The 10,414-nt window shown below is 30.5% G+C and overlaps 1 pseudogene; it reads right to left on the reverse strand.

Moving 5' to 3' along the window:
* Window positions 1-3,055: 3,055 nt before the first annotated feature.
* LOC105118448 (uncharacterized) lies at window positions 3,056-8,475 on the reverse strand (annotated as a pseudogene).
* Between the last annotated feature and the right edge of the window lie 1,939 nt (window positions 8,476-10,414).

A 10,414-nucleotide genomic window follows, 5' to 3' on the forward strand; every position in this document is an offset into this window, starting at 1 on the left:
ATCATTCACAATTATATACTACTAGTTTTTATTTTTTAGTTATCATTATTATAATCATTCACAATTATATACTACTAGTTTTTATTTTTTAGTTATCATTATTATAATCATTCACAATTATATACTACTAGTTTTTATTTTTTAGTTATCATTATTATAATCATTCACAATTATATACTACTAGTTTTGTTATTGCAGTCACTCATAATTTTATATAATCGGTTCTGTCATTATAGTTATACACACACATATATATATGTTGTATGTATGTATGTATGTATGTATATATGTATGTATGTATCTTGTCTCTTAGACAGAATTTTTATGATAGTAATTATACACAGCACATATAAATTTGATTGCATACTTACAATTATAAAAGTATTTTAAATAAACAAAAAGATAACAGGGATGACCATTACCTTGAGCTCCTGCTTTGCTCCTGGGATGCACTCCAAACGTTTCACTTATAATTTCCAAACAATAACAATTAATGATAATACCACAAATTAAAGAATTTTCATACATTCCAATTAATTTCAACCATATCATCAACATTAATTTATATTTCAATTTATAAGTTAATATTTATGCTATAAATTTAAATCCTCACCCAGACTTTGCATTTCTAAAGTTTAATTTAATACTCAACATTGCCATACACGTCAATCCTACTTTCCGAATCCTTCATCTATATAATTTTTTTATCTTCATCCATATTAACAAAAATACAAGGCAAAATAATTCCAAGCATTTCAACATTGTTGATAGCACTAATTCTCACACATCATCATCAAATTTCCACACCTTTTATTTTTAACCAGAAGCCAATACTTGAGTATGTTATTTCACCTAGATCTCAATCATACTTAAATACAAAGTTATTATTGTATCAAACATATTATTTCTATAATTTCATTTGAACATTAAATTTGAACATTATTTAAATAAACTTTTTATATTTTCATCATGTTATTAAGCCTACACTCCCAAAATGTGATTTGAATATGATCCTCAACTTCCATATTAACAAAGAAACAGAATAATATTAACTAGATCTTTTTTAAAACGTTATCAATCCAATCTAACTTATAGTGGCTTATAGCTTCACCCTACCTAATTAGTTTATTTGATATGTCAATTCTCTCCAAATTAAATATTTAAATTTATATTACACACACAAATTCGCATTGTCCTATACACTATTTTTGTCAATATATAATAACATAGGGACAACATAAATCAAACCAACATTTAATTTCACTTCTAAAATTGCTCAAAAACATTATTCAAGCATATGTCAAAACTTCCTCAATGCATTTGACCACTTTAAACAATATTCACCATTTGTCAAAACTTCCTCTATACATTTTCAAGTATTTTGCTTCCAATAATAATAAATCCAATACACAATTCCATTTAGCAAATTATTATACAAATAGGTCATATTTTCCAAATATTTATTACAACATGTCAACTTCTATTTAACTTTATTTTCAATTTATAAAGCTTTCACATTAAACCATAAACATTTAAAATCATACACTTACCTATAATTTAATATATATATATATATATAACTTAATAATTATAACTTTTTCTCTAAACACACATACTATATATAAATCATATATAAAATTCATAACTCTACATCAATTTTCATTCCTTAAACTTCACATTAACTAAACACTCAATATCACACAATTTAAACAAAGATTTTAATCTTATCACTAGCCCTTTAATATTATAACTTACACAATACTCATCTTTGCAATCTATTTGCACAACCATTTTAAATGTTTAATTTCTTACATGCCATATTCACCCAAGTTCACACATTTTTCACCCAAAACATGAGCATCAATGACCACACAATTTAAACAACTTTTAAATTTAATTACTTGTTCAATCATTAAAAAAATTATATTTTTCTCAAGATATTCATTATTTACATTCTATATATCTTTCAATTATATTTTTCTCAAAATATTCATTATTTACATTCTATATATCTTTCAATGTCAAACACAAAATATACCTTTTTTTAATAATTACACAACAACTAAAATATTTCTCCCTATTTTCTTGATATGAGATTTCAATTTCTTACACATAACTATACTTTACACATTTAAACTCAAAACTTATTTCATATCTAATTTCTTACACATACTCATCCATTCTACATACAATTTTTACATATTTTAACAAATTTTCTTGTTCCCCAATATTCCATATGGTCCTCCCTACCATAAAAGGCCACCTATGGATTTTTAACAATTCTATCAAATATATATTTCATGCTAATTAAACAATTTACTAATAATTACTCATTTCCCCCACAATTTTCTAAAAAACCCTAGGATAGAGAAATTGGAGATTTCCATTATTCACACACCACAACCATTTAAAACAAAAGAACAAGGTATAAAACATCTCACCACTAAATTTGCGCTCAATGTCTTGATTTCTTTGCAATTTTTTCTGCTAAATCCTCCTCCTCCTCCTCTTAAATGTTGTCTCTCTCTCTCTCTCTCTCTCCAACATAATTTTATTGATGCAAAATTATCTGATACATAAAATTAATTAATATGTAAAATCATTTGTCAATTAGCACTTTCGCCTTATTTAGGAATGTTCTTATACCAATTTTTGTATATGGAGATTAAATCTAATTTTTAAGTAAGTTATTTATATCCAGACTGACAATGGATCATTCAGATTTTCAAAATTGGGAACATGATATCGGCCAAGATTCCCTAGTACATTTAAGGAAAAGACAGCATGTAGTCTCGAGAAAGTGAGGAAAACCCACCTTCACCGATCTACTCCCATAACTGCCGCCAAAACATGTCGAAAAATGTTTTTTGGTTTAAATTTCTGGTTCAGAAGAACATTGCTGCCATGATTCCTATTGAAAATATGAGTGCCAGCGGCCTGATCATTAATTACATCTTCCATGTAGTTTGGTATTCAACCCCAACATTCTAACATGTAACTAGATCATGCAACAGCCGAATGACAACATCTCACTCCCTCTAATGCTAGTTTTTACATCAAACTCAAAATTCCCATCAATTTCTACAAATTATTGGAACAACTCATTCATTAAAATTTGGTGAAAAGAAAGGTGGAAATAAAAATCTCTATTGGTACATCTTTGCCAAAAATAAAACGGTTTATTGGTAAATGATTGGTATAAGATGTGATACAAATCAGCTGTGAACACAATAATATATTCAGTGACTACTAAATCTTCGTCCACTTTAGTCATCTCAATTTTTTATTTCATTGTATCATCTAGTCGTATCTGGAACCAAAACAGCAGTACCTATAGCTTTTTTGCCGAGTAGACTTCTTCCCTTCATGAAAAACATTCTCATGGATGCCATTTACCTCAAGGCTCATTTGCTTATTGCCTTGGGCGGTTATGTCCATTGTTTGTACCCCGGATGCTCCATCTTTCTTACTTTGAGAAGAATATAAAGGAACATGGTTAGTCTCCTTAGGAACTGAAATTTATTAGTCTAGTGATTCCGGTGTTGTCTTGTTATGGTTTGTTTCCCTTGAGCCTGCGTGGCTGCAAAACAAGATCAAACCAGTAATGACATTAAACCAACAGTGGCATTATCCTAAAAGAGTAGAAGTAACAATTTATCATTTCCCTTAGATTCATTACTATGATGAGGATAGTAAAATGTAGGCATAAGTACCTGATGTCAAGATTGCTGGAGCTATTCCTGGATTCATGTGAATTCCTCTCTACAGGTCCTTTTTTATTAGATACTTCAGCAGAGACCCCAACTTTCGGACAGACTCCACTGTCTTTTAAATGAACTGGATCGATTTCAACATCCTTGTCAAGATTTGGAGTTTCTTCATTTGTTTTGCTAGAGGAAGACCTAGTTAGAGAACTATTATATTCCCAGACCACAGAAATGTCCTTCTCTAGAGTTTCTAAGGCTCTCCCTACATCAGAACTGATAACCATATTCCTTGTACAGTTTTCAGGGCTCTTTAGAGCAATTTTATTGCTTGAAGATTAACCTATAACTCTGCAATCCCTCGTTAAATGTCTGCTATATTCATATTTTTCTTCTTCAATCCCAATAAAAGTTTTCCTATTTGTAGCCAGTGCAATGCTTTGCAAACTAGCACTTCCATGGTCCTTACAATGAACTCTTTGTTCCTCTCCCCTCATTCTATCCTTCAAGTGCCTACTTTCTGGATCATTTTCTTCCTTGGTCTCACCGAAGGATTTGGTGTCCATAAGTGGTGCACTACAAGGAAAAGCTTTATTTGCAGTATTCAGTTCCAAACCTCCCAAGTTTTCATCCTTAAAGCCCCTACTTTCTTCATTATTTTCTTCCTCAATCTCACTAAAGGATTTGTTTGCTACAACTTCTGCATTCTCTGAAAAACCTTCAATTCCATCATTATCCCCATGAATATTCAGTTCAACATCTCCCAAGTTTTCTTCCACATCTTCAGTAGAATGCTCTTTCTGTAGAAGGGAAGCATCACTGTTATACACTTTCCCTTCCACAACCACATAAGCATTTTTAGTAGAATAAAGAGCCTCACGTATTCGAGCATACATTGGATCTTTCAAAGCCTTGTTGTAATCTTCATCATAGTTAGACACAGAAGCCACTGCCTGTAGTAGTTTGCAGATTGGATGTCAGAGAAATAGGTTGCCTAAAAACCATAAAAGTTAGAATGCAGGGAGTTCTTCATTCTTCTTGAATAATTCTCCCTATATTAAAACTACGAAGTATGAAACTTTTCTAGATCCTACCATGACACTTAATTTTCATATTCCCTCACATCTTCACCCTAGCTAAAAGATAGAAAACCCTAAGCCCAACTAATCCTATCACCTATTGAACCCAGAACCTTTCCCTTTAAAAGCAGTTATGATTATCAATGCAAAGTGCCAGTTTTGTTACTGCAGAGAGCTTTTAAATAGCCAAATGAATTGGCTTCATTGTTGTATGCTACGGAGTGTACCGATGAGAAACAGAGAAAAATTTATAACCTTCTGATAAAGTCTGAAACCATTGCCGATGAGCTGCCTTGAGATAAAGTTAATGAGGGATGGAGGGACAAAATCCAGCTTCAAATCCACTTTTGCAATAGTCCTGCAAAATGTGACAGTTTTCATAAACTCAAGAAAGGAACACGTGCAAAGTAAAAGATAAAGCCTCAATCTGTCTACTTATGTAGCAAATGATACAAATTTTGATGACTTAATTTTCGTAGAGCCATGCAAAGGAATGTTTATGTTTATATGAAATTCAATTAGAAGTTTTTGTCTTTTGAACCATAAGACTTATGCATATGTTTTATGTATCAAAGAGGACTCACATGAAGCATCCAACTAACTATAACTCACTGAAAATAACTTCTTTCTGAAGTAACTTTTTGTATGGCAAAGCCACCCATCACATCAATCCTTACCACGTCCTTTGCTTCAGGGATTCCATCTTTTAAGAACCCATGGGTAGTTTTATCAATGTCCTCCAAATCTGAGATCTAAAAGCAATATAATCCAAAACAAGTATCTTTTAATTTATAATTAAATATCCAAAAACAAAGGTACATAAGAAACTGCATTTGATAAAATGATGAATTCGACCACTTCAAGTGACTACCGTGCTAGCGACAACAACAACCAGACCATCTTAGAGGTATTCAAACAACACATAGTGCACAACAGTCTCCCTGGCTGTCAGTGGCCATGCAACCTTCACCCTTTCTTCCAAAATTTGAGGAAAAATCAGAATTTTATGTTGCAGAGTTCAAGCAAAAGGAAGCAAACAAGTTACTTTAAGTTCAAACAACTGGTGTAGTTAGTGAAGGACAAGCCTCACTAAAGATATCCGTTCACCGATCCGGATCCTTTACAAGCATTCACAAATGGTGATTCTAAATGGTGGGAAACTATACTGAGGCCACCTGAGAACACGAGATCACCAAATCATCAGTCCAAAGCAAAGCTTGAAATATAAATCTTGATTTCAACCATTTAATTATTAATCCTTGGTGTCAATGGTGCACCCTCCCTAATTACCCAACCAAAAGAACAGGAAACAAAAAATGGAGAAACAAGTAAAATCACAAGAACATACAAGGATGTACAGACATATATCCTAGAAATTTCTAGGACATGGCTGCCTACAAAGATCTTTGTTCTTCTATCCCTAAAACTCCTCATCAATGCTCTCATTGCTATACATCACATGTGACCATGCATTTCAGTCAACAATATTTAATAGGAGAAACAAGAATAAATATGGTTGACAAGGACAAGACAAATTTGACAAGCAACAACCTCTTATTTTATACTCATGAAGCAAAGGTGTCAAACTTCGTAAGAAAAAAAATTCTTATTCTGTACGCATATGTACATATTGTTTTTAATGAAGTTGGAACCAGGGCCAAAATGTCAAATAAATAAGAACAATGACATTTACACAGATCCACCAACCTACACATTCCTGAAGACATTTCCAGAACTATCTCGGTAGGATAAAATGCAACTTGTGAAAATTTAGATGAAGCTATTATAGAATTTCACGATCAAAATTAGAAGTCTCAACTCTCAAGCGATCTGATTTCCTTGGCATTTACTAGTAATCAGGCCACTAAAGGAAATCTACAATTAACAGTGTTAAAATATAAGTTTTTCAGCAATTGCAATTTTTTCCCATAAAAGAAAAGCAAAATACAGCTTTTTTTAAACGAGTTAAGATAACAATAGTACCATCAAAGCTAACAGAGGAATGAACAGAAGAAAGGTGTGTGTGCGTTGTTTCACAGATCCATTAAGAGTGTCTCTGTATATATTATATGTTACATAATGAAGAAAGATACCAAGATAGAAGCAATTATTACCATTTTCTGTATTGCCTCCCAAGAGATGCATAAACCTGCAAAATGTTATTTTACTTATTAAAGGAGTTTTCAATTTGTGCAGCTTCACAATGTCTCAAATAATCACCTTCATTTTGCTCATCCTTGAGGATAAAGCTCATAATTTATGAATAATTGACATAAACTTACAAGTATCAATGGTGCCATCAACATAGCCTTCGACAAGTAATGAATGGAAAGGAGTACCCTGAGGTCTTGGGCGATACATAACACGGAACTCTTCATGATCCTCTTTTATCTGTCAAGAGAGGTAAGTAAGTTCCAGTATATCAGTATCACTTTTCATATATATATATATATATGACATACATATCTTTTCTTACTTTTTCTTTTTCAAAAAGAAGTTGTTCCTAGATAGTAAACAAAGATATTAGAAACCAGAATGTTTAGTTAGTTAAAAGGGCATACTTTCCATTCACCATGTGATGTCTCACTATTTCTTGACACCTCACTTTCACTTATAGAAGCACTCCTCAACTTGTCAAGAAAAGAGGACACATGATTAGTCTTGTTTTCTATTAAATTGTCGCTGCATCTTGCAAATTCAAAATCCAAAATTAGAGTCTTTGACCAATTCAGCTAACCATCACAACTTGTAGCCCACAAAAGATAAGGATCTCATAAAATATCATCCCAGTTATTGATTCTGAGAAATACTAGCCTTCAGTTTCACTAGGTGAAGAACGTGCAAGTTGATTCCTGATAAGGGTTTTAAGTGCATCAAGATTTGTCAACGCCAGGGATGCCAGGGTCTTGTCCAGCCTCTCTCTGAATTGACAGATCTTTCCACTCTTCCCCATTTTGCATCTCCAAGTAAGAAAGAGGAGCCCTCTCTAAACTTTACAATCACTCATATACTTTTAAGTGATTTTGTTATCATCTGCTATATTCAACATTACAAAAAATATGTTCAAACTTAGTTATAGACTTATAGCAATAAAATATACAGAAAAAAACAAAGTCTCTAAAAATCATTTGCATGGATAAGCAAAACTATAATGAGAATTTACATATTTAGGTTCCATAAATACTTAATCAAAAGAAATCATAATATCTTCATCTTATAACACAATAAATAATTAGAACCATTCAATCAAATAATGATTAGCACTAGGTTATGACTGGAAATGGTTTCTCACAACTAATTAATTGAAGTTCTAAAAAAGTGCCTTTGACTCTTCTGATTATAATATGTAGATGATACATTTATTACAAGAGTCTCAAAACAATTGCATCAATAGCACAATCTTACTAAAAAGACTCCAAATCTCACCAACCGAAATTACAAGGGCCCAGAAGAAGAAATCGTGAAAACTAACCAAACTTCGTGTGATCACGTGAAAGCTCTTTGAGAACAACCCAGTTTTCCTTCAAGAACCCTGAACACGACCCTGAACTAAAACAACTAAAAATTCTTATTATTTTTGTTGGATAAACAAAAGCACGGAATTCATAGATTGCAAAGTACAAATCCCAAAAAAAAAAAGATTGAGACAGAAGCTCTTGATGCCAAGACAGTAGAATCCCAAAAACCAAAGGGAAAGAAAAAGTTTTCTTATTGTAATAAAACCAAAAAAGTTTGACTTAATGCTTAAGTTGAGAAGTTATGTCTGGTGGGAGCCACAAGTGATTTGTAGCTAGCCTGGCTACCCAAGCTAGAAATGAATCCCTTCACGAAGCTCAATATGTTTCCCCACCTTTTACAGGATTAGATGTGTCAAAAGGTTAGGAAACAAGGTTTATTGTTCAATGAGAATTTTTTCTTTTTCTTTTTTTTTTTAATTTAAACACTGAATCAACACTCTGGAATTTACATTCATCCATGTACAAGTTATGTGCTTAAAATTTCATTAAAAAAGTAATTTTAATTAGCACATAAATTGATTTTAAAACACATCAGTTATCGAAAAAACCTAATCAAATACATCATTAGTAATAAAAAATGGGGATAACTTCTTATGTGAAAAGACATGGTGTTATCTATAAATTAGGTAACATGTGTGAGAAAGAATACCTTTGATTTTGCAATCATGTCTCATTAATTTTCATATATTTGCTAGAGTGTGTGCATTAAATAATTATCTAATCAATGAAGTTATTATCTCTTATAAAAATTTAAACAAATATAAAAAAAATTAAAAAGCCTTATCAAAATTATTATCTAGGTTTTTTATACAATTCGGTCTGGTTTTTTCAATTTAATACTTCCATTTGGCTTTATTTGACATTTTATTTGATGTTATGTTTTGTTTTATCTTGTAATATTAAGGGGGGAAGTTTTTTATGCTCGATTGATACTAAATTTTATAAAATAATACACAACTAAGCTAATTTAAAAAAAATAATAATTTAAGAAACTAGAATTAAAACCAAGATAGAGGAATTGGAGTAAATTGGCAGAGAAAGTTGGTTGGCGCGGGCAACACACATTTAATTTATTTTGAATTTGTCTTTGTGATGTTTTTTTTTGTGAGATTGATTTTTTAAAATTTTATTTTTACATGATTGTCATCATATAGTTATGCTTTGAAACCCAAATTAATCAAATATATTATCCTTTCAATTTAAAAACAATGTGATACTGAGTTTTTTTATAAGTATTTTGTTTATTTTAAATTGATCTTTATGATATGTTTTATTTTGATTTTTGTAGGATTAATTGGTTTTGATTTGTTTTTAATAGTTTTTTATTGCCTAGATTTTTGTTAAATCAAAACTATATTATTATCAGTCATCCAATTTATCGAGTTTAATGAGATTGCAATCTTCACATTTTTTATTCTTAGAAAAAAATCCAACTCTATGCAAAGTGCAATCAAAGCTAAAATGACAAAAAAAAATACTAAAATCAAAACTAAAAGGATCAAATCTAAAATGCTAATAACAATGAGGATCATTGTATATTTATTATGGTTAAAATCAAAATTGGTCACAATTAGCCTACACACACCACTCTCAAGGCGCGTTTGTTTTCCAGAAAATGATTTTCGGGAAATCACTTTCAAAACTTTCATGTGTTTGTTTGCCATTAAAAAAGTTAATCAATAAAAAATACTTTCTGGTCAATAAAAACACTTTCCAGTCAAAGAGAAATTTGGTTTGGTTTTCAGAAAAGTATTTTTTTATATTTTAGATGAAAAACATTTTTTAAAAGTTGTGAAAAATTTAGAAATGTTATATTATTTACTAATCATATCAAATTTAATTCTCAAACTTTTGATTGTTATATATATATTTTATTTTGAATATTTAGTTTTCAACTTCATCCCTTAGAATTTAATTTTTATATTAACTTTAGTCCTCATTTTTATAATTATTATTTATTTTTTCCTTATCATTTTTTAATTGAAATTTTTTATCTATCAAATTTGATCCTCATTCTTTTTATTGTTACTTATTTTATTTAAAATAATTTATGAAATAGTAATTATTATTATTTTAATTTCTTCATCTTTCAATTTTTTTATTTTTTAGATTT

Source organism: Populus euphratica, unplaced genomic scaffold (genome assembly GCF_000495115.2).
Source record: "Populus euphratica unplaced genomic scaffold, PopEup_1.0 scaffold1875.1, whole genome shotgun sequence".
NCBI classification, from domain to species: Eukaryota; Viridiplantae; Streptophyta; class Magnoliopsida; order Malpighiales; family Salicaceae; genus Populus; species Populus euphratica.